The sequence below is a fragment of the Carettochelys insculpta genome, chromosome 1, assembly GCF_033958435.1.
Source record: "Carettochelys insculpta isolate YL-2023 chromosome 1, ASM3395843v1, whole genome shotgun sequence".
In the NCBI taxonomy this organism is placed as follows: domain Eukaryota; kingdom Metazoa; phylum Chordata; order Testudines; family Carettochelyidae; genus Carettochelys; species Carettochelys insculpta.
The window spans coordinates 281,531,714-281,555,852 of record NC_134137.1 but is presented as its reverse complement, the minus strand read 5'-3'; the positions used below and the strand labels follow the sequence as shown (position 1 = coordinate 281,555,852).

At 48.0% G+C, this 24,139-nt stretch overlaps 1 protein-coding gene across 4 annotated transcripts in view; it reads right to left on the bottom strand.

Annotated features, from left to right (window-relative positions):
* Nucleotides 1-24,139, bottom strand: part of TAB1 (TGF-beta activated kinase 1 (MAP3K7) binding protein 1) — a 56,117-nt gene that overhangs the window by 13,382 nt on the left and 18,596 nt on the right. The window contains exon 13 of one of the 4 annotated variants that reach the window (XR_012647580.1): nucleotides 7,469-7,663. The exons of the other annotated variants lie outside the window; for them this stretch is intronic. The gene's annotated coding sequence lies outside the window, so the exon portion shown is untranslated. The remainder of the gene's footprint in view (nucleotides 1-7,468; nucleotides 7,664-24,139) is intronic. 4 annotated transcript variants of the gene reach the window in all.

The window sequence follows — 24,139 nt, the reverse complement described above, 5'->3', positions numbered from 1 at the left end:
AGGAACAGAGATTCTACCACCTCCCTAGCTAACGCATTCCAGTGCCTCCTCACCCTCCTGAAATAGTTTTTCCTAATATCCAAGCTAGACCTCCCACACTGTAACTTGAGACCATTGCACCTTGTTCTGCCATCCATTACTATTGAGAACTAGTCTTCTGCTAGCACAGGGGTGAGCAAACTTTTTACATTGGGCCCCACTTTTCATCCCTGAAATTAGCAGGGCCCCCAACCTTAGGGTGACCATATCTCCCTGTCCCAAATATGGCTCTGCTCCCAGCCCCAGGGCCACAGGGAAGCAGCAGCTGTGGTAACTCCTGGCCTGGAGCCCTGGGAAAGCAGCAGACATGGGCACTCCCACTCCCGGGCCCTGAGAGCCTAAATAGGGGACAATTTGTCCCTTTTAAAAAATGAGTAGGGACTCCTTTTTCCCAAGAAGCCTAGGAAACAAACAGGAGGGAGTAGAGGCCCTGGCACAGTCTAAGAAGTATGAAGCGGTTGGAATAACAAAGACTTGGTGGGATGATTCGCATAACTGGAGCACGGTCATGGAAGGGTATAAGCTGGTTAGGAAGGACAGGCTGGGGAGAAAAGGAGGAGGAGTTGAGCTCTAGGTGAGGGAGCAGTATGATTGCTCAGAGCTCCAGTATACAGAGGGAGGAAAAACCGGTTGAGCGTCTTTGGGTTATGCTTAGAGGCAGAAGCAACCAAGGTGATGTTGTAGTTGGTGTCTGCTACAGATCAGGGAGATGAGGTAGATGAGGATTTCTTCAGACAGCTAAGAGAAGCTTCCAAATCACAGGCCCTGGTTCTCATGAGAGACTTTAATCATCTGGACGTTTGCTGGGAGACTAATACAGCAGCACACAGACAATCCAGGAAGTTTTTGGAGAATGTTGGGGATAACTTCCTGGTACAAGTGCTGAAGGAACTGACTGGGGCTGTGCACATCTTGACTTGCTGCTCACAAACAGGGAGGAACTAGTAGGAGAAATAGGAGTGGGCAGATCCTGACAAAAGGAAGAAAGGTGAGCAGTAAAATAAACACCCTTGATTTCAAAAGAGCAGACTTTGACTCCCTGAGAGAACTGATGGGCAGGATCTCCTGGTAAATGAGGAAGTAGGGGAAAAGAGTTCAGGAGAACAGGCAGTATTTTAAAGAAGTCTTGTTGAAAGCACAGGAACAAACCATTCCGCCGCATAATAAGAAACGCAGATATGGTAGGCAACCGGACTGGGTTCAGAGGGAAATCCTTGGTCGGTTTAAACTCAAAAAGGATGTGCATAAGAAGCGGAAACTTGGACAGATGACTAAGGAAGAGTATAAATATATGACTGGAAAAAGCCGGGCAGTAATCAGGACAGCAAAGGCACAATTGGAACTGCAGCTGGCAAGGGATATGAAGAGTAACAAGAAGGGTTTCTACAGGCGTGTTTACAATAAGAGGGTTATCAGGGAAGGTCTGGGGCCATTCCTGAATGAGAGAAGTAACCTAGTGATGGATGATGTAAGAAAAGCTGAAGTACTCGATGCTTTTGTTGCCTCAGTCTTCACAGGTCAGGACAGCTCCCACACTATGGTGCTAGACAATATAATATGGGAAGGTGGAGGGCAGCCCTAGGTGGGAAAGGAACGAGTTAAGAGCTACTTAGAAAAACTAAATATACACAAATCCATGGGTCTGGATTTAATGAACCCAAGGGTACTGAGGCAATTGGCAGACGTCATTGCCAAGCCTTTGGCCATAATCTTCGAAGACTCTTGGAGATGGGGAGAGATTCCAAATGATAGGAAAAAGGCAAGTGTAGTGCCCATCTTTAAAAAAAGGAAAGAAGAACAATACAGGAAACTATAGAGTGGTCAGCCTTACCTCAGTACCTGGGAAAATAATGGAAGGGATCCTCAAGGAATCCATTTTGGAGCACTTAGAAGAGGGAAAAGTGATCAAAAGTAGTCAGCATAGATTCATCAAGGGCAAGTCATGCCTGACCAATCTGATCAGTTTCTATGATGAAGTAACAGGCTCTGTGGACATGGGGAAATCAATGGATGTGAAACACTGTGACTTCAGCAAAGCTTTTGATACAGTCTCTCACAACATTCTTGTCCATAAATTAAGGAAGTATGGATTGGATACATGGACTATAAAATGGATAGAAAGCTGGCTTGATCGTAGGGCCCAAATGGTAGTGGTCAATGGTTCACTATTTGGATGGCAGTCAGTTTCAAGTGGAGTGCCCCAAAGCTTGGTTCTGGGGGGGGTGTTGTTCAACGTCATTATTAATGACTTGGATGAGGGACTGGATTGCACCCTCCACAAGTTTGTGGATGATACCAAGGTAGGGAGAGGTAGACACGTTGGAGGGTAGATATAGGATCCAGAGTGACCTGGATAAATTGGAGGATTGGGTCAAAAGAAATCTGATGCAGTTCAACAAGGAGACTTGTAGAGTCCTGCACTTGGGACAGAAGAATCCCAAGCATTGTTATAGGCTGGGGACCAACTGACTAAGCAGCAGTACAGCAGAAAGGGATTATGGTGGATGAAAGGATGAGTAAACAGTGTACCCTCGTAGTCAAGAATGCCAACAGCACATTGGGCTGCATTAGAAGGAGTATTTCGCACACATCTAGAGAAGTGGTTGTTCCCCTCTATTCGGCACTGCTGAGGACACATCTGGAGTATTGCATCCAGTTTTGGGCCCCCCAGTATAGATAGGATGTGGATGTGCTGGAGCAGGTTCAGTGGAGGGCAACGAAAATGGTTAAGAGGCTGGAGCACAAGACCTATGAGGACAGGCTGAGGGATTTGGGCTTGTTTAGTTTTCAGAAGAGAAGACTGAGGAGTGATTTAATAGCAGCCTTCAACTTCCTGAAGAGGAGCTCTAAAGAGGCTGGAGATAAACTGTTCTCAGTGGTGGCAGATGGCGGAACAAGGAGTAATGGTCTGAAGTTACAGAGGGAGAGGTGTAGGTTAGATATTAGGAAAAACTACTTCACCAGGAGGGTGGTGAAACACTGTAATGGGTTGCCTAGAGAGGTGGTGGATTCTCCATCCCTAGAGGGTTTTAAGTCCTGGCTTGACATAGTCCTGGCTGGGATGACTTAGTTGGGGTTGATCCTGCTTTAGGCAGGGGGCTGGACTCGATGACCTCTTGAGGTCCCTTCCAGCTCTACGATTCTATGATTCTATGACCATCCCACCCAATACAGGACAGTTGGTCACCGTGCCTAAGGTAATCCAAACTGTCAGAAATTTCAGTTCTGTTCATATGAAAAAAAAAACTTCTTTCACCTATGTAAGCAAATAAATCTGTAGAATATAAAATTTTTAGTAATCCCAATATAAATGTGAATACACAAACATAAAAACAATTACATATTTCAACATTTTTAATGGGATGGGTGAGCCTGAGACCCAGAAGCCCATTGTGCTGTGCCACGCCCCTTACAAAATTTCATGCCCCTCTGAGGGGTTGACCCCCCACTTTGAGCACCCCTATACTCGCACATAATAATATTTAGCATTGTTCATAGGTTGCAGGACCAATGAAGTTGTTACACACTACAAATGGCTCCCTTATCACAAAGCTCTTAAGAGGAAACTCTGGGGGCCTTGATTACCATTCCCCAGTATACAATGGCCACCAAATTTACCCTTCCAAGTGCCATGCTGGCATATCCTATTCATCTGAAGGAAATGAATGGAAGACAAGCTGTTACTTCTGCTGCTTTGTTACGTCTCTTAGGAAGCACCTAAGATGCTGATCCAGGGCCAGTGTTCCCTTTCATTTTTTCCATCCATGCACTGAATAAATGTTGTTATGTGCACCAACGCATGTGCGGTGATGTGTTACCAGTAGACATGCATGGTGTCCACTGTGAGAGGCTCTGGGTGGTCTACCAGCCAGCTGGGCAGCAGCTGAATCTCTCTTGGGCTACTGCCAAAGTGTTCAGCTTATGGGGAACACTGCCCCCAGCCCCTAAGCCAGGGTGAGCAAAGAGGGGGGCAAACATTTCAAAAGGTGGGATGCAGCACGATAGGCTGCTGGGGTTCAGGCTCATCCATCTCATAAAAATGTTGAAATCTGTTCCTGTCGTTATGTGTGTGCGGTCACATTTATGTACCCATAAATAAAGTTCTTCCAGGCTTTTTTAAGACTGATTTTCTTACATGTGCCAACAGGGTTTGGTTGTTTTTCTTTTTTCATATGAACACAACTGAAATTTCCGTCGGTTTGGATTACATTAGACAGGTTGGGGTCCCTACTAATTGCAGGGTTGAAAAGTGGGGCCCCGACCTAAAAAGTTTGCTCAGCCTTGCCCTAAGCAGTGTGCCAGCCCTTAAAAAAGCAGCATCAGAAATCACCCCTGCCAAATGAAAATACCAGGAGTACCCAGATGCCGACCTAGCTCCTGCAGGACCCAAGACCCACCTATAAGTCTTTGCTGTTAGGCTTTTCCTTTCACTGAGATGTGTGTTTCAGAGTATTTTCCCCTGACATTCATTAACTATACAAAGCTGAATTCAATTTGTGGTCTTCTACCCATCTTTAACACAGCTCTTCGTCCCAGCTCCTTGCAGCTGGGGCCTGTTCTCATTGGCGCTGCAGACAGTGGTAGTGCTACCATAGTACAGCATATTCAGCAATGCTGACGGGCAGTTAAACTGTCACCGAGCGCTGATGACGTCACCGGCAGGTCTAGAACATTTTGTCCCATACTGAGTAAACACTTTGGTGCAGATGATTGGACCAAGGAGGGGTGGCAGCAGGAAATGGAGGTGGCCGGGGCGTGTCTGCATCTGCCACTCTGTCCCCAGGAGCTGGATGCTGCTCTGATGCCAAGCGGAGTAAAAAGCAGTTGCCCACCTCTCATAACGCTTGTCCTTTGAGATGAGCTGTTCACATCCATTCCAGTCAGGTACGTGTCTGCATATGCATGGGCATTGGAAACGTTTTTCTTAGCAGCCCTCAGTGGGTCAGGCGTCAAGCCCCATAGAGGTGCTCAGTATATATCCCTGCCAACCTAACCCTTTCCCCTCCTTCAGTTCCTTTCTGCTGGCTACTTTAACAGATGGGCCGGAGGCTGGGGATTGGAGTGGAGGAGAACCACACATCTCAAAGAACAGTTATGAGAGATGACCATTTTTGCCCTGCTTCGAGTGTTTGCAATCAAGGTGAACAATCAGGTAATGCTCAAGCTTTTCTCTCCCATGAAATGGGGTCAGAGTCAAGGAGTCAGTGATTGGAGAACCCCTCTGCTGACAGCTGCATCATCTCTGACCGGCTGGTTATTGGCCTAATGAGCAGTAAATGTACACAGAGAAGACCTCATTGCTGCTCTATGGATCTCCTGGATTGGCACCTGGGCCAAGAAGGCAGTGAAAGAGACTTTCACTCTCTTTAAATGAGCCACAATTACCTGGGCTGGGACCTTGGCCAGGTGGTAGCAGGTATGGATGAATGCAACCCACGATCCACAACGGGATGCGCCGTGAGGAGACTGGGAGACCTTTCAGCTGGTTGGCTGCAGCTATGAAGAGTTGGATCAACTTTCAGAACAGTTTTGTATGCTTGATGTATAATGCTAGGGCTCTTCGGACATCTGAGGAGGCTGGCAAGTGGTTTCAGGAAAGAAGAATGTGGACAGAAAGATATCCTGTCCCCTGTGTGCCTGGGACGCTGCCTTTGGAAAGAAGGTTAAGTGCAGTCTAAGTTGCACTTTTCCTGATGAAAGGCCATGTAAGGAGGTTCTGAAGTAAGCGCCTTCAACTGAGATACCCTCCTAGCCGATGTAATGGCCAAGAACAGTAGAGCAGGGAGTGTGTGGGAAGGGGCTCAAATGGTGGACTCATTAGCCTGGAGAGGTCCAGGTTGAAGTCCCAGGTGAGGTACTGGTGGCCATACATGAGGGTACAGCTTCTATAACTCCCTGAGAAAATGCATCACCATAGAGTTCCCCCAGGTATAAAGCTGAGAGAGCCACCAGGTGTACCCCTGTGGTTAGAACCATAGAGCTTCCACGCCATGAGATGAAGGGACTGCAGAGCTGGGTGCAGAAGGCGGTCATGGTCCAGAGTGATCATGTCTGGGTGAAGCAGTAGTGCTATTGGTGCATCCACTGAGAATGCTCGCAGCATTTTTTCCCAGTGTTGATAAGGCCATGTTGGGGCCAGCAGGATTATTCTTGCTCTGTCTCTGTGCATTTTGAGCAAGACCTTGTGCACAAATGGCATTGGAGGAGGCAGACATTAGAAAATTCCTCCTCCTGCCACAGACGTGCCGATGAGATGAGCTATGTCAAATTTGAGGCCCATGGTCCTACCAGAACAAGTATGTTAGTATTTTTATTTATTTATTTGGAGCAGTGGTTCCCAAACTTTTCGGCATCATGCCTCCTTTTTGATTTTTGAGAAACCCTCACACACCCCACACCTCTTCTTTAGCATCATCCAACCCCCTTTAACAAAAAATTAAATTCGTAATTTTAAATAAACACAAAAGCTTGATATAAAATATTATTTAAAATTTAAAATTAGCACAAATAATTTTCCTTGGCCCCTTGTGGTTGCCTGGTGCAGCCCCTGCTGGCCAGATGCCTGAGCCCCATGCCAGCCTCCAGAGCTGCCCATGCCAGCTGCCCACCCACCTGAGACCTGCGCTGCCAGAGCTGCCCGCCTGAGCCCCACACCACCGGGGCCAGCCACCTGCTCACCTGCCAGCTGCCGGGGCCAGTCGTCTACCTGCCCACCAGCCACCTGAGCCCCATGCTGCTGGGGCCAGCAAGCCACCCCAGCTGCGAGGCAGCCACCTGAGCTCCACTCTGCCAGGGCCAGCTGCCCGCCCACCAGCCCAAGCTGCCCGAGCCCTGCTCTGCTGGGGCCAGCCGCCTGAGCCCCACAAGGCCCACAAACTGGCCAACTACCCGAGCCATGTAAGCCCCGCAAGCCACCCATCCAAGCCCCTCCCCTGCCCTTCCACAAAGCCAGGCACCTCCAGCCCCCATCTAATCCCATCCTCCTCCCCTGCAACCCACACTCACTCTCATTTGCAAAAGGCAGCAAGCTCCATGTGGGTCTTTGCCAGCTGCCTACTTTTTAGAGCGGCAGCGCTGGGTCACCCATGTCAAATGGCAGGGGCTGAGAGCCGGAAGCAAAGGCCAGATCTTTCTTCAGATGGAGGGAATAGCTGGGTGGCTGGGTCGTCTCACACCCCCACCCGGAATTTCTTCACACCTGCCCCAGGGTGGCACGCCCCCCCAGTTCGGGAAACCATGATTTAGAGGGCCCCTCCTAATCTGAGGCCCTAAACTGTAGCTTAATTAGCTTGTGTGTAAATCCACCTCTGCCCTCATTGGAGCACGAACATATCCAAGATGGAGTCCGGATTGCGGCTCTGAAAAGAACAGAACACTCTGGCGCTTCTTGTCCCTGGTGGCAAACAGACCTCCCCGGGGGAAACCTCACCTGCAGAAGAGTGAACGTAGGACATCTGGACGGATGGATCCCTCGTGATTTCAGATCGATCTGCTGAGTTGGGCTGCCAGCTCATTCTGCACCCCTGGGAGATAACCTGATCCATCCAGCTGGAGGCATCAGACACAGAAATCCCAAAGGAGAAGAGCCTCCCGGCAGAGGGGAGAGGATCGAGCGCCGCCCTTCCTGTTTATGTACAGAACAATGCAATGGTATTGTCTGACACAACTGTCCCACTGTGATCCTGCACTGGCTGAAAACTCTGGCAGGTCAAATGAACCGCTCCGGGCTCCTTGGCAGTGATACTGTGGCAGAGTCAGTCTCACTCCTGGGCCCCAGCCCCTTGTTCTGCTCACAGTCCTGCAGGTAATCTGGGTACCACACACTGGGCCCCACATGCCTCAGCCATAGTTTGGACTTCAGTCCCTTGGCTGAAGGAGGGTGAGGTTGGGGGCCCCTGCGCTGCCTGTGCTAGGTGAGCCGTCCTCCCCAGACTTTGGCTGACCCCTGTGGTCACCTGAGGGCAGGGAAGCCCAAACACTCCCTGAAGGGACTCCCCACCTCTCTGCTGTCTCTGGTAATGCTGTCCGCCTTCTCCTCAGCTAGCTAGTGCGTGCGTGCGCTCGCTCATGCTCTCATCACCTCCTCACCTCTCTCCAACTTCCTCTCTCCTGCCCCTCTCCCAACAGGAAAGACTTTTTGAACCGTCCGGCGGCAGCCTCAAATGAGCTCAGCTGGCCCTAAGTGGTTTATAGCAGCCCTTTCTCAGCTGCTCCCTGCTGCCTTGAAGTGAACCCTCGGCTAATTAAAACAAACAAGCAGTCGTGTAGCACTTGAAAGACTACCGATTTTATTTGTGAGGCAATGAGCTTTCGTGGGCAAGACCCAGTTCAGATTATGGAGCAGAACCGAGAAATCAGGGAAATACAAAGCACCAGTGTCCAGCCAAAGATCGCCACACTTGTGGTTGTGGTCCGTCCATATTCGCCACAGGTCCCCTCCCCGCCCCCCACCGCCCGCCGCTCTAAATACACAAGCCCCCTCCCCCAGAGCCAAGATCCCCCCGCACCCATTCTAATTTAATGCCAGTGGTTCAGAAGACCCACTGCTAGATCCACCACCACCAGATCTGCCCCTGGGGCTGCAGCCAAAGCCACCGCCAGGGCCACCACCATGGCTGGAGATGTCGCTGGGGCTGGCACTGCCACGCACTTCTCCTACCATCCGGGGTGTGTGTGTGTGGAGTGGGTGGATGGCACTCCCCACGTGCAGTTCTAGGAGGAGCTGCATTTAAAGGCTCCAGAAGCCGCATGCAGCTCCAGAGCCAGATTCACCACACCATGGTATCCTGTTCACCACATATGGTAAATGTATTGGAGACTGTGGATATAAAGCAAAGAGGGGGGAGAGAGAGAGGAGGAGGAGGAGGGGGAGAAAAAAAAGAAAAGAAAACAGTGAAGAGGACCTCTGGGAGGAGTAAATTAAGTTAAGTGGCATGGAGGCCATTCCTACCAATATCAAAGATGGGGAAATTGTCCTTGCAATGCATAAGATTGTTCAGATCTTTGCTGAGTTCCAGGTTAAATGTATCAAACCTGCAAATGAATTCCAATTCAGATGTCTCCCTCTGCAATCTGCTGCTAAAATTCCTTTGTAATAACAAAGTTACCCTAAGGTCCTTTATAGTGTGTCCTGCGTGATTAAAGTGCTCACTTACATGTTTATGTACATTCAGATCCCTGATGGCTGATTTGTTAACTAGTGTTCCTTCTCTCTCCCCTTCTGAGCTAGCCCTCTCGCCTGACCCTGTCGCAATATGTAGAGGTATTTTGTCCTGCAACCACCAACCTAGACTTTGCATGTCCCCTAGATGTACCCCCAGCCCAAATCTGACATGCCTGTTACTAACGTCAGCAGAGATCGGGGAGAGCTGTCGGGGATTCCTTTGGTGACTATGCAACAGTCTTGCCGCCACCAGTGCAGGGACTCATGGACTTGCCCCAGGACTGTCACTACCACGTCTAGATTGTCCCACCCATGGCAGTAAGTGGAGGTGAGTGAGCCTCAGTCTGGCATACTTCACACAAAAGTGCATGGAGCCTTGTGCATCAGCTGATCTGCTATGATATTTGTTCACTTTGGACAACGTATTTCTTTTTTTTTTTTTTAAATCAAGCCCTTACTGCAGCTCTGACCCTGCAAACACCAAGTACCTTTATAGAGGCAAATACTCCCATTGAGTTCACTGGTGAAGCTACCACGGATAAATATCCTTAAAATATTTGCAGGGTCTGCACTTCTGTGCTTAAAGCTTTGCTAGCCTGAAACACAGACATTAAAGTTCAATGTCAGGCAAAAGGTCTTGGAAATCTTAGTTGCTCCCTAGTTATCCAAACACTTTATTTGGTCATTAAACACATTTTAAAAATGCATTTCAGTAGCTCAGACTTTTTGGAAACACAGTTAACTGCTCCTACTCCTAAGTGGGAAGTGGGCCTACCTTCCTTCTGATTTCTGTCTGCTTCCCCCTGGATAATTGCTAGAGCCCTTTGATTAGCTAGCAGTAAACCAGTCAGTGGTTTTTGTTACATTTTATCAGCTCCCTGCAAGCTTTCACTAGTTCTGCATGTTCTTTGCCCTCCCCATCTTTGTTATTTCCTATACAGGATCTAGTTGTCTGCCACCTTCAGCTCTCTGAAAATCCCCTTTGTGAAACTACTTCTATATTGCTTATAGCTATATTGTTCTTTGTGGCGACTGAGCACTCTTGAACGAACTAGCCATGGGAACAGTAAGGAACCCTGGACTCAGTGACCGGGACGAACGGGACACACCGACACTGGCTTTTAAATACCATTGTGCAACTATGTGCTTCAAAAACTCCTTGCCTGAACCCTCTTGCTGCTGATAGACTAGCTCCTTATTAGTATTTATCAGCTGCACTTCTGTGTTAAGGATTAGCCTTTTGGCTACAATGGTAGGAAGGTATTCATCACTTTACCAGTAACCCAGTAGGATCTGGAAAAGAAGGCTACAGCTCATGGCGGGGCCAGCTGGAGCCAGTTCTAAACTGGTTGCTCTACCTTGGTGCTCAGCAGAACTTGCTGTGTCCTCTCAGAAATGGAGAATTTGCGTCTGTGCGTAGGTCTGATCTGCCTAGCTCACTGCATGCTAGAGCAATACAAAGCAGCAGAAATGTAGCACTTTAAAGACTAACAAAATGATTTATTTGGCGATGAGCTTTCATGGCACAGACCCACTTCGAGCGGCGTTCAGTGATCCTCCACCTAGAACACATAACAAGAAGCTCTGCCCAAAGCAATACAGTCATACAGGCTGACAGGAGTCCACCACAAACTTGGCCTCAACTTCATCCTTTTTCTCAAGACCTGACTCATTGAACGTTAGCAGCCCCCAGCCATGACAACAGTTGCTCACTGCCTTACTGGCTGGGAGCTCTGCCAAAATATTTGTTGTTTGGATTTTTTGTTACTGGTTTTAGTATCAAAATGTGCAGCCAAGGAAAGGAATGTTTATCAGGCACCAGGGTTTGACAGTTCTCCTCTTCTAGGGGCAAAGCTTTGGCATGAGTAGCAGGGGGTCTCTTCTGCTCCCTGACCTAGCCATGGAAGTGGCTCGTGCGTGACTACACTAGCCTAAAGGTTGGTGGTCTGGGAAGTCATATTGCAAAGCTTGCGCAAGGGGCACATTAGCCAGGGACCTGGGTCTTGTTTACTGCTCTTAAAAGGTGATTCAGAAGCTGAAGTTACAATCTTCCTTGTGTACACAACCAGTTGGTAACTTGCCAACCCAGTCCCACCTTGCTTCTGCTCTGCTGTCTTACATGCCAATCCTGCTTCTTACCACTGAGCGGGACAGAGATGCAGTTGCCTGCTGGAGCTACAGGTCTCCCTCCCTTCTAAGAATCTCCCTTCTTTTTACATTAGCTAACTGAGGGTAGATCTCTACTTACCAGAAGATCAAATCAATCGCGGTTGATCTTTTGGAGTTCGATTTAGAGGGCCTGTGGGGGACATGCTAAATCAAACCATCAGGGCTCTACCATCGACCCTGGTATTGCTCAGTGTCTCAAGGAGTAAGAGAGGTTGATGGGAGAGTTTCTCTCATCTACCTCCAGCTGTGAGAACATAAGAATGGCCATACTGAGTCAGACCAAAGGTCCATCCAGCCCAGTATCCTGTCTGCCAACAGTGGCCAGTGCCAGAGGAGGTGAACCAAAGAGGATGTCCAGAAAAACTGATCTATGATATGTTGACTCCAGCTACACAATTGTTGTAGCTGGAGTTGAATATCTTAAATCAACTTTTCCACATAGCGTAGACCTGGCCTGAGTCCAGGCTAAGTTGCACAACTGGGAGATGGGGACAGAAAGGGGGCCTTAGTGAAAAGGAAGTGCTGAGAGTGAAATCTGAAATACTTAAAGGATTGTTCATGCCTCAAAATGGAGGGCAGTCACATGTTTCAGCTATAGCCCTTATTTTATACAGTCTCAAAATGGAGTCGGGATTATGCTGAGTCATTCTGACACAGCAGATTTTTTCCCACCCTTTTTCTTTACCTCAGAGACTTATATGGGGTTTCCCTGCAGGGACATGGCTACATAAGATTTTCCCACCACACAGAAAATAAAAGCCCAGCACTGACCATTCTGCGGGTGCTGCCCATCTAAGTGGCAGTGTTGTGCGGGCTTTAATCAAGAAAGAACATCAGCAGATACTGCAGGACTCCTAATAACATCCATCACTTGTCGCCCTGAGATCCATTGCCACTCGTAACATCTGTCAGCTGTGATCATCTTATTATCTACTCACCATCAAGGGAATTGCCCTAGTACTCCTCCCTGCGTACTTAAATTAGCCCAAAGGTTGAAGGCCCTAGGCAACCGACAGGAACTGGGAAGAATGTTAACATAAATGCACTTAGCATATGCGGGTATTGGTTTTGGGGAATTGATTGTTATGGTTTTTAGGGTTCGTGTTAGTTTACATTCTTCTCTCATTCCTGGTCTGTCCTGTATTTTATTGTAAGTTATCTCATTTCAATAAACCACTCCCTGTTCGGTTTACATACTACTGTTTCCTTTATTGGTTTGGATAATAGTTGACAGGTGATGGATACTGTTGTTACTGGGGCCATTTTAAACTGCCTGGAGGCAGCAGGCAGGACCAGAGGGTGCATAAGGGTGGACTCCACGGTTGTGGCAAGTGGAACAGGGGGAGAGGAGAGAGGACTGCTTTTGTTACGGGTCCCAGGGCAGCCTTGTCCATCTTAGATTAAATTCTCCACCTAACAGAAGGCCTTATTTGCTTCTAGCCTAGCTCCAGAAGAGTTGACTGCTTGATGTACTGACCATAACACCATGCCGATTTAGTCACACTGGTTCCAAGTTTCCACTGCTTTGTGTAATATGGCAGCATTTAAACCCGCTGAGTGTTCAGCCTGAGAATGATTATACACAAGGCAGAGCCGGGAAGAATCAGGCCCCATCTTCTCCTGAGTGGAGTTTTGAGTCAGTTTTTGACATGGTAATTTCAGTTTCTGCTGTTCACGCTGGAGCAGATACGGCTGTTGCATTCAGAATAGTGACAGAGAGGTAGCCGTGTTAGTCTGTGTTCTATCAAAACAGACCAGCAGTCATGTAGCATTTTAAAGACTAACAAAATAATTTTAGGTGATGAGCTTTCGTGAGACAAGAGTGGGTCCGTCCCATGAAAGCTTCACCGAATAAATTATTTTTGTTAGTCTTTGAAGTGCTACATGACTGCTTGCTTGCTGCATTCAGTTTATATGTTATTATGCGCCAGGACCTATGCAACCCGTTTAGGAGATGTGACATGTGGGACCAGGGAGGCCTAGCCTATACTGAAAATCATGCCAAGGACTTCTGGGACAATAATGGAAGTGAATTTCCTGAGGGCATGCCTAGGAGAGAAATTAAAGAAAATTTCTCAAGCCCTACTATGCAAAACTTCTGCCTTTTGAAGTTATGCCCTCAGGACTGAGTCACTGGCTGCTGATTGCCCTGTTGCACGAGACTCAGCTCAAGGGCCCAGGCTACTTCTGGATCGAAGGGGGATATGAACTTGTTACTCAGTTGTGGGACCGGAGCCATAGGTGGTGAGTTATCTGGGCCCATGGTGCCCAGACACTAGGAACATTTCTGGCTCACGGCCTGGTTCCACCAGGGCCAAGTCTCTTCCCCTGTTCCGCTTGCCACCCCAGCGCACTCTGCCCTATGCATCCCCTGGTCCTGCCTGCTGCCTCCAGGCAGTTTAAAATGGCCCCAGGGACCCTGCAGCTCTCATCAGCACTGCAGAAGGGCTAAGGCGACTTCCTGTAGCTGGGTCTGCTCAGCCGCCAGCATGTGCATCCCTATGGTCCCTGGGTGGGGTGTCTCAGTGCACGGCTCCCACTGCAGGGTCCTGAGGGCAGTGCATGGAGACCCCCCAGCCCAGGTGTGCAGGGACATGTGGAGAGCTGCGTGGAGCCAGTGGCAGAAGCTATTCTAACCCCACTGTGATGCCAGTGGTGGATCACAGGTCATTTTAAATTGATCCAGAGAGGCATGTGAGGCCGGGGATGCATGGGGTGGGGGTGTGGCAAAGTGCTCAGGGACTCAGGCAGGAAGCAGCACACAGAAACCCCTGCCCCCCACGGGGGCTGCTGCCAGAGAGGGGTGCCCCAGGTAAACATGGCACTATCTTTCCTCGCACTTCCCCAATCCCTCCCAGAGCCCATACCCTCTCCCTCCACCCCACAGCTCCTGCACCCCCCCACCCCCGCAAATTTGCTCTCAGAGCTGGCACACCCACCTGAGCCTGCACCTAACACCCAGGCTCCATCCCACAGCTTGCACCCTAGGCCCCCTCCCACATCCCCATTCCCTCCCAAAGTCCGAACCCTGTCCCCCAATCCTGCATCCCAACCCAGAGCCTGCACCCACCTCCTCAACTCCCTCCTAGAACCCACATCCCCTCCCCTCCCCAACTCCCTCCCAGAGTCTTAGGCAGGTGGTGGCGGGGAAACTGAGTGGCGGGAGGGGTGCAGGCTGTGAGCACCATCAAAATTTCTGCAAACCTGCTGCCCCTGCCTAAAGCCTAATGCTGGAAATGGGATGATCTCTAGTAAGCTTGTGTAGAGATCCTTTATTGTTTTCACCTTAAGAGGAAACAGGCTTGCCAAGAAGGAGCTGTGAGATAACTTATAACCGTTGGCAATACACTGGTCACAACCTGTAGAGAGAAAGCCAGGTGCAGAGGCTGGCCTTTCTGGGCAGACTGGCTTACTGAGGACTGCACAGGATAAGCAGGGAAATATTCAGCCGTAAAATCCCAGGTCAGGCAGGAGTGAGCAGGCAATCTTTCTCCAAGAGAGGTGATGCACTGGAGCCAGCAGCCTGAAGTGGGGCCCTTTGGTGGAACACAGAGAAGGAATACAGGGCAGTTGCCCTGTAACTGACACATGGACCAAGGTGAGAGGCCACCCCTTCTTGGGGTTTACCACTCCAGGCTTCTTTAGGTGCTGGCTGAAGCCTGGAACTTCCCAAATCAGAGGGGGCTTATGGCCATAAACAGACTGGCTGATTTGCCTCATGCTTTGAAAGGAGCTCCAGATTTTGGAAAATAGCTATTTCCCCTCACCTACCATCCTGGTCCATGTAGTCTGAAGCCAGTCCTGTTAGGAGCTCTACTCTGCATGTTAGGGAACCCCTGAACATTTAGTGACTGGGATCATTCCCCTCTGACTCTCTGACAGTTTCATACACAAACAAAACCCCAAGAGCTCAGATGTCCAAGAGGTAGCTCTCTTAGTTTGTTTCAACAAAAGCAATGAGGAATCCTCTGGCACCTTAAAGATTAACTCATTTATTTGGACATAAGCTTTCGGGGGCTAGAACCCAATTTGTTACACGCAAGAGCTCAGAGTAAATGCAGAAGACTCTCACCAGTTTGTGCACCCCCTTGTGACAGGCGTGAGGTTGCAGGACCTTCTCATCAATCACATCCAAGGCCTGCTGTTGGTTCAACTCCTTGTGCTCAATACCTCTGGTCAGGTCACATTCAGACCCACCCCTTCCAGGGTAAACCCAGGAGCCCAACAAAGCGATAGTTCTCTGCTCCTCACACAGGACCTTTGGTATGACTCGAATCATGAGTTGTCACCCTTTGTAATGCATGTTTCTGCACCTCCTTCCAGGGTAGGCCGTAGGGCTGTGATTCTCAGCCTATGTACCATATGTAGCCCACAATGTATTAGGTGCAGCTGTGTGCTGATTAGCCCTCAAGTGGCCTACTGCCCACGGGCTAAGAAGCGCTGCCCTAAGGGAACCCGTACTGTCCCTCTGCTCCAGAGACCCTCTCAGCCTGTCTATTCCAATGTCTTATTGTTACCCCAGGGCCACCTCCCCCCTTGCCCTATCTCAGGGTCTTTCTTGGAGCCCATGTTAGACTCAGCATGTCTCAGTCACGCTACAGGCCTTCTCCCCAGGCCTGGTGCAACAAGCTTCCCAACACATTACTACCATTTCTTTTGTGCTAGATGACTTTTTCTATTCGATCCACAGATAGAGTTACTGAGACTGAGCCACAATAAAAATAGCCATTGGCCATCACTCAAACACCAGCAAAAGCCAGCCACTGCCACCTCACAAAAAGAATCCATCTGTTGGAGGGAACTATTTTGCGCAAAGAGAGATGAGACATTTAAAACATGTATTTCTATGTTATTTTATCATTTTCCTCACCTGACCTGGATTGCAGGGATGTGAAGGATCTAGCATATCCCAAGTGAAAAAAAAAAACCCAAAGAAACATGGTATAAAAGGCAGTACAAAAAACAATTCAGATAGCAACCCTATTCATAGGTCATTCCCTGACCCTGCAGGAATCTATAGCAACATAAACATCCCTAGGGCAGGCTCACGTACTCCAGCTTTCCTTCCTATTTATAACTCCGCCTGCCTCTAACATATCCATCCAGCTCTGGTCCATGCTGGAGGTACCAACAAGGGAGCTAAAGGGGCTCCTGTTAACCCTTTGTTTACCAACGTGGGGTTTATACACAGCATCCCAAGAACCTTAACTTTGGATTTCCAGGATAACAACTGTTTTTAAGAAATTTGCAATAGCCTCTCAAGTGTGTTTGAAATCCTCCATATTTACAATATTAAGTGTTTTGCTTAGCTCTTTCCTGGGGTACTCTGTATCTCAAGGCAGCATCCCAGAACCCCCAAATTCAGTGTCATTTAATTATATGCTTTCTCCGCAGCATGCCTAGTGAGATCTCATTTTCAGAGCCTTGATCTGTTGAACATTAATATCTTATTGGATTGTAGGTGCTATCATCGCATTGCAGGTTATGAAGTTTTGCTAAGAGGGTCAGAGAGGTAGTCGTGTTAGCTTGTACCTTCACAAAACAAAAAAGCAATCCTTTCGCACCTTAACAACTAACTATATTATTTGTTAGATGATGAGCTTTTGTGGGACAGACCCACTTCCTCAGATCTGCAAAATACTCAGGCTTGGACCCTGCCAGGGGCTGGTTGGGCCCTGCACAGGGTTCCAATAAAGCTGCCGGGATGGCCACTTGGGCTCTGCCAGGGGGTAACTATGCTCCTATTTACAATCACTTAAAATCTCTTTCTGTAGTTAATAAATCCATTCTACATTTTCCCTAAATCAGTGTGTTTTGGCTGAAATGTGTGGGAAATCTCAGCTCAATTTACTGTGTTTCCTATCCATGTCAAGAGAAGGGTGGGCAGGCAATTAGTTTACACTGGTAAGGCTTCTGACCAGGGCGAAACTGTACGGTTGGGTGTGGGGGAAAGGCTGGGGAGCTGGGGGAAGGTGAAAATAGCTGGAGCCTCTCTACTGTTGGCTAACAAGTGCTGGGGCAAGCATTCACACACTCAGATGGGTGCATCATGGCCTGTGTTTGTCTGTGTACGTGCAGCCCCTGCCAGAGATTTCTTGCTTGACAACAGCAGCACAGGGTGAAAGGGATACCCCAAGGTAGCTAGTGTGATGGGACTTCTGGGGTGCAGCTTGGGACTGTGTAACTGCTGTGCTCTATTAACTCCCCAGCCCAGTCTGTCACAATGCTTTGCTAGTGGTAAGCAGCAAACCCCTCCAGGCACTGTTACCACTCATGACAACCACATGTGAAGCTCCCTAACCAGCTAGATTGCATGACTGCACCGAGAGCCACTCATGAATTGCACAGAGAAAGGCACCAGCTAAATCCCACCAGCACCGCCCCTTCAAACTATACCACGTTGAACTGCTCAAGAAGAGCAGTGAATACGTATTAATTGGTTCACCATTTCATCAATGCAAGTGGAAGTCCACCAGCCTTTGTAAACCTGAGCAATTCACCAGGCACTTCAGATGAACTCACCAGTAAAGATAAACAGTAAAGCAAGTTTATTGTTTACAAATAAGGATAGACTTTAAGTGACTACAAGTGAAAGGCAAAAAAGTAAAAGTGGTATCAAAATAAAATGAAATAAAGTAAAATACAAGCACGTAGTTTAAACCAGGGGTCAGCAAGCTTTCCAAGGCGGAGTGCCGAAATTTGACCTTTTGACTTCTGTTTACGGTCCAAGTGCCGGTGATACTTTTAAAAGTCACTAGAAGTCCTACTGACAGCAGCTTCATTCATAAATAAATGAAGATACAGAGCTTTACTGTTCAGATGTTGGTAGTATTAGCTGCTCCTTTGTTAATTCATAGACGACATGGCTTTGAGCAAGCCCCAGGCCTTACATCCCTGGCAGCCTCAAACTGCCCCTGGCCTAAGACCCCCCCACAGCCCCAAACCACCCCTTTGCCCCCATCCTTAACCCCCCGCAACTCCAAACTGTCCCCTGCCCACTCCCAGGTTTAACCTCCCTCGCAGCCCCAAACTACTCTGCCGCTGGCCCTCCACCCCAGCCGGTCTCTGCCTCCAGGGTCAGCAACGGCTTGGCATTCTAGCTGCCAGAGTTCTGCTGCCAGCTGCTGCCCTAGCTGAAGCTCTGCCCCCAGGGTCGGTGGTGGCTCTGCACCCCAGCCGCCAGGGTTCTGTGGCAGTCGGCCCTACGGAAGCCAGTGCCACAGCAGCCAGACCCAGAGTCTGGATAAAAAGGCTCCATGGACCGGATTCTGGCCCATAGGCCACCTGTTGGACATCCCTGGTCTAAAGTCTCAACCCTATTAGGTTGAGCAAAAATGAGCCTAAACAGTTTTTCTCTCCCCCCTGAATACTGCAAGTTCTTAGCACACAGGTTTGTCCCTTTAACCTGTGCCAGTCTCCTCTGGGAGTTTTCTGAGTGTCCTTCTTGCATGCAGCATAGGTGGGGAAGGAGAAGGGGAAAGCTTGGGGCTCCTATGTTCTCTTTCATACCCTTCATCCATAAGCATGGAAAATACAAGTTCAAGCCTGCCTGGTGGGCACTGCTGAATCCCCAGACAAGGCTGAATAATTTCCCTTAGTCCTGGGGGAATTCTGCAATTATTGCTTTTGGAGCCATAGTAAAATTGCAGAATTCTCTCAGGAATGTTCCCTGATACAGGCGCATGAAGGTGAGTCACTGAATTGTAGCTCTCTTGTTGAACAACGGCTGTTGATGGTTTGACACCCTACCCAAGTGTTGATTAATTTCCTTGCTACTGTCTCTGGGGAGCTAATATGTGGCTGATTCCCCAACTTACAACCTGTTCTAGTGACAACCCTCCACCCCAATCTCATAGCTTCGTATGCATTAAGACACTCATATTTAAATAGAACAGTGGCTTTCAGTTGATCATATTTTTCCTGACACCTCACATGGTTTGCTCTACATGCAATACTGTCAGATACTGCAATGAATGTGGCGATTATGGGGTGCTTCCCCCAAGGTACAGACTGTCACAGGTGAGACAGAGGGCTCAGTGATCCCATACCCCAGGTGGCATTCCAGGGACCCGCAGGTGTTTCAAGACTGTTTTATGTAGCATTGTGACAGCTGTTGGCCCCAGGATATCAGGAGGACAAGGTGGGTGAAGCAGTAGTTTTATTGGACCAACTTCTGTTAAGGAGAGAGACAAGTTTTCGAGCTTACGCATTGTTCTTCGTGCTTGGGAAAGATGCTCTGGGTGCCACAACTGACTACAAGATCAAACTGATAGTTGAGAGCATAAGCTGTCAGGCACATATTCCGAGGGACTAGTCAAGATAAAGCAGCCCATGTGTTAAACTGTCAGCTGTGGCTCTGTGGAAGCTGAGGTGCAGGTGGCAGAGCAGCTCCAATATGGGCCTTAGGAAGGATGCATTATGGGACTGTGAACATCCTAAATTAACACCTGGCAAAGTAGCTACAACAGGGACCTTGGGGTCTCATGCCAGAGTACAACAGCTCTGCCAGACTCCATCTGTGTATGCGGAACATGTGGGCATCCTGACATGTTTATTGCCCCTTCTATTCAGGGATAGATTCTGGCCCATTTACACATGCACACACTCTCTCTTTGTGAACTGCCTCTTTGAAATTAATGGGACAACTTCTAAGTACCTCACTCTGCAGGATGTTGGAATCTGACCCTAAATCAGTAGCCTGCTAAGAGTCTGACAAGCTCTCTTCCTGGAGAAAGCCAGGACAGCACCACAAACATGGCATTTCTAGGTCAAGCTGTTCTTGTGCAACTAAGGAGGTGAGGGTGGGGAGGAGGAGTGCTGGGAAGCTCTCAGCTCATCAAGCACACTTGTGGGCAGGATCAAAATAATACCTCTCCCAGATGTGAGAATGGTCATCCAGTCGAATTTCCTACCTCTTGGCAACTCCTTGTCTAATCTGCCTCAGGCTGGGGAAAGCTCCCTTAGCAGACACTCCATGGAATTCCAGGTCACCTGGTTAATTTTTTCAGTTTGTTTTTTTTTAAAGAAAAAAGGGTGCTGAAACTCAAGTCCTGCCGGCAGCCTCAGCCACAGGATCCCCAGCTGGGGGTGGGGGAGAAAGGCGCCAGAACTCCGTTCCAGTGCATTCCGCCAGAAAAAAAGCCTTTTTGGTAACGTGGGTTTGTGTGTGTGCTGGGGAGAGGAACAGTCTAATAGGCATCATAATGGAAAGGGAGTCACCCTTGACTAAGGAGTTAGCACTCTGTCACCAGACCTCTGTACCTGTCATAGGCTCTTGTTTCCAACTGGGGAGTCCTAGTTTTATCCTGCTTTAAATCCTGCATGCAGGAAATTCCTTACACTGTTTGCTCTCAATCCTCCTGGACATCTCTCTTCTCATCACTTCTGACTGTACACTAGTCTGAGCTCAGTTGTTCTACTAGTTCCTCTCTTTTCAGGCAGGTACTCAGCTTTGGCTAATAAATATTAACATCTTCCTTGTATACTGTACTTCTGTTGCAAAGACTTCTGAAGAGTTATGTGGCTCATATGTAACCAGGAGCTATGTGAGTCACCAACAAAAGGCAGCCAGCTATGGGATGGAATGTGGCAGCTGTTTAGCAACACACAGCAACAATACACAATGGTTTAAGTAAGACAAGAAGTGAAGACGATTATTATATTCATTTCAAACTCCAGTGGGGTGTCAACAGCAGAATGTAAATACTTGTTTAGGACGTTAGCCGGAATACTTGGAATAACACTCTTACTTTTGCAACAAGTACCACTGGATTCTGAAATACCTAACGTTTCCACACTGGCATATTTACAATGTGTTCAATGTATAATGTGTTCATGTTAAGATAGGTTAATATTAGTACATATGACAATTCCAAATACAGTAGAACCCCGAGATATGCGCACTCAACCTGCGCATATCTCAGGTTAACACGACTTTGAATGCTGGGATGCTGACGCCTGGTGCTGGGCTGCCGGGCACCAACTCTCCTTCACTCAGAGGAGCAGGGAAACTGACCAGCCGCTGCACTGGTAGGATTCCCCAGGAGTGGAGGACCAGTGCTGGTCAGTTTCCTGGCTCCCATAAAGCACAGGGGAGCCAGGATTCAGGTTGCTGCCTGGTTCCTAGCTCCTCCCGACTTGCATAAAATTTGAGTTATACGAGTTTGCCCAGAAATGCAACCTGTGCATAACTCGGGGGTCTACTGTATAAACCCATTAATGTTATGCATAATTATCCAGGTCACAGGCTACAGAAGGTTGATCTTAAGCTTTTTCTTAGAACTGAATAATACAGTGAATATAGAAGAAAAATGTGACCACATCCCAGCTAGGGAACATTTCTTAGGCAAGCAGCAATTTTGAACAATGGGCTACAAACAGAGCTCTCTCTTCTGGGATTGCCTTCTGTCATCACAGCAATCACAATATTTTTTCCAGCAGTATATCAATCCCTCATATGCTATGTCTACACTAGCCAAAAACTTCGAAATGGCCATGCAAATGGCTACTTCGAAGCCCCCTTATTCCTATGAGCAGATAAGAATAAGGGGACTTCGAAGTTGCCAGGATCCTTTCGAAAAGGAGCCCTGTCTGGACAAGCTGCGTGGCGGTGAGCCGCGTCAATTTCGAAGTGCCACGGCGGCCCACATGCTAATGAGGTGCTGAATATGTATTTCAGCGCTTCATCAGTAAACTTTGAAATGGCCATTTGCATGGCCATTTCGAAGTTTTTGGCTAGTGTAGACACGGCCATAGTATATCAATCCCTCATCTTTTTCTAAGTCCTTTTCCCTCCCCAAAACACAACAATAAATAAACCTCACTCCCTGGCTTTAGAACCAGGATGGATAGTGCAGTGAGATAGACATATACCTACATCTACAGATGGTACCTCCCAAAAATGATAAGAGTCAGGGTGAGCACCTAATATTGAAATAAGAACTTGAGATATTTGCCTCCATAGCCCTTAGAGGTGTTGGTGAGTCTGCCCAGGAAAGAAAAACATCCAATTAAAAATTCCAGAGTTGACCAAAACCAAGTGTGATGTAAGATGTAAAAATGGCTCACATTGGGTTCAACTGGAGTAGCATATACTCAGCATTGGCTGAAAAAATCCAGCCCACATTGGCTTGCGGAAGGTCACATATGAAGTCTGTGGTGGAGTTAGGAACTAAACCCAGAGTTTGAGGTTCATCAGACCATTCTTACCCTCACTAAAGCTTCTTTGCTGTAAAAGGCTTTATTGTGCCATTTATACAGAACTGACAGTAAGAAGCCCCATGTGCTCTTTCATAACCACAGGTAGTCAGGACATCAGTTTTACATCTCACCTGTCTGAGGGAAAGGCTGTCAGAGAACAGCCCCCCACAGATCCAAACCTGAATAGGCGTCCATCCCTAACACACCAAGCCAGCTATTCACAGGGTCATTACAGCTAATGTAGCCCAGAAAAAAGTTTGCAGGAGCAACAGGAATAGAGCCTTTGCAGCAGCAGAATCCTAGCTAAAGCATCTTTTTACCATAGATGATCAGACTGAACATGACCCTGGCAAGTCTTCAATGTAAGACCCACTTTTGAAATAAGACCTTCTCTCCCCCAGTGTTCTCTCTCATAGCTAGGGCCAACCCACAAAGGAGGGAAAGGCGCACAAGTGGAAGGCACAGCACAAATGAAAGGATATGGCAACCTGGGACTTGGGAGAACTAGATACAATTCCTTGCTCCACTCGACATTTTACATGACCGTGGGAAACCACTTTATCTGTGCCTGGGCTGCCTTCATCTGTAAATCAGGGGAAGTAGTTTTCTGTTGTGAAGATAACTACATCATAAATGGTGAGGGCCTACAATAATGGAGATTTTAATAAGTACCGAAGGAGATTGGAACAGGACAAATTCACATAGCTGGCATGGGGGAGACCGTTAGAATAGTCTTTTTGCCCACACCCATCATCTTTCACCGCTGTTCACTACACAGAAATATGCCCTGTATCTCTGTGATGTCTAAGCTAGAATTGTAAAAGATGTAGTGCCTTCTTCATTCACATGTTCATTAGTCTAAATCGAAAGACTTGCAGCATATACTGGCTGCTTCTTTGCTTTTTAGCTACTCCTTTATTTTACTTGTAGTTTGCCCTCTGGCATAAGCTCTGGTTCTGAGGTTTAGCACACTGAGGAAGAGGAAAAACTGGTGGCAAGGAATAGTCTGAAGGCAGATGTGGGCAATTCTCTCCCTTATAAAGAACAGTTTGCAAACTTATTTTTCTCAGGGAAGAATAAGTCTGCAAACCAATGGAGGCTCTGAGGGGTCTCAGCAGGAGGTGTATCTTCAGCCCTGTTAGCTTGAGGGGTCAGAATATATCTCCCATATGTTTAGACTGGAAGTAAGCGAAAACCTTGGGCTCCCAGAATAGGAGATCAGCTGAAGACAGGATTCTGGAGGTACGGTATGAGACAAGCCATATTTACCAAAGTGAAGGTATTGTTTCTATGTTTGCTTTCATATTGGTTTGTGTTGCTGGGTGTGAGTTCTCAAAACAGGGCATATCTTTTCAGCATGTTCGTTTAGGATTCCAGGCTAGCTCACACACGTCACTGTCTGATATATAAGCCTCTGGCTGGTGCTTTTTCACAAGGGTGTGACAGGCTAGAAGACAATATGAGAAGTCTTTGTTCTGTTGTATTTGGAGTGTTAGTTCAGAACAGACATGAATAAACTTGGCACTGAGACTGCTTCATGGTCTACTCAAGGCATTTCCTTGGTCTCCT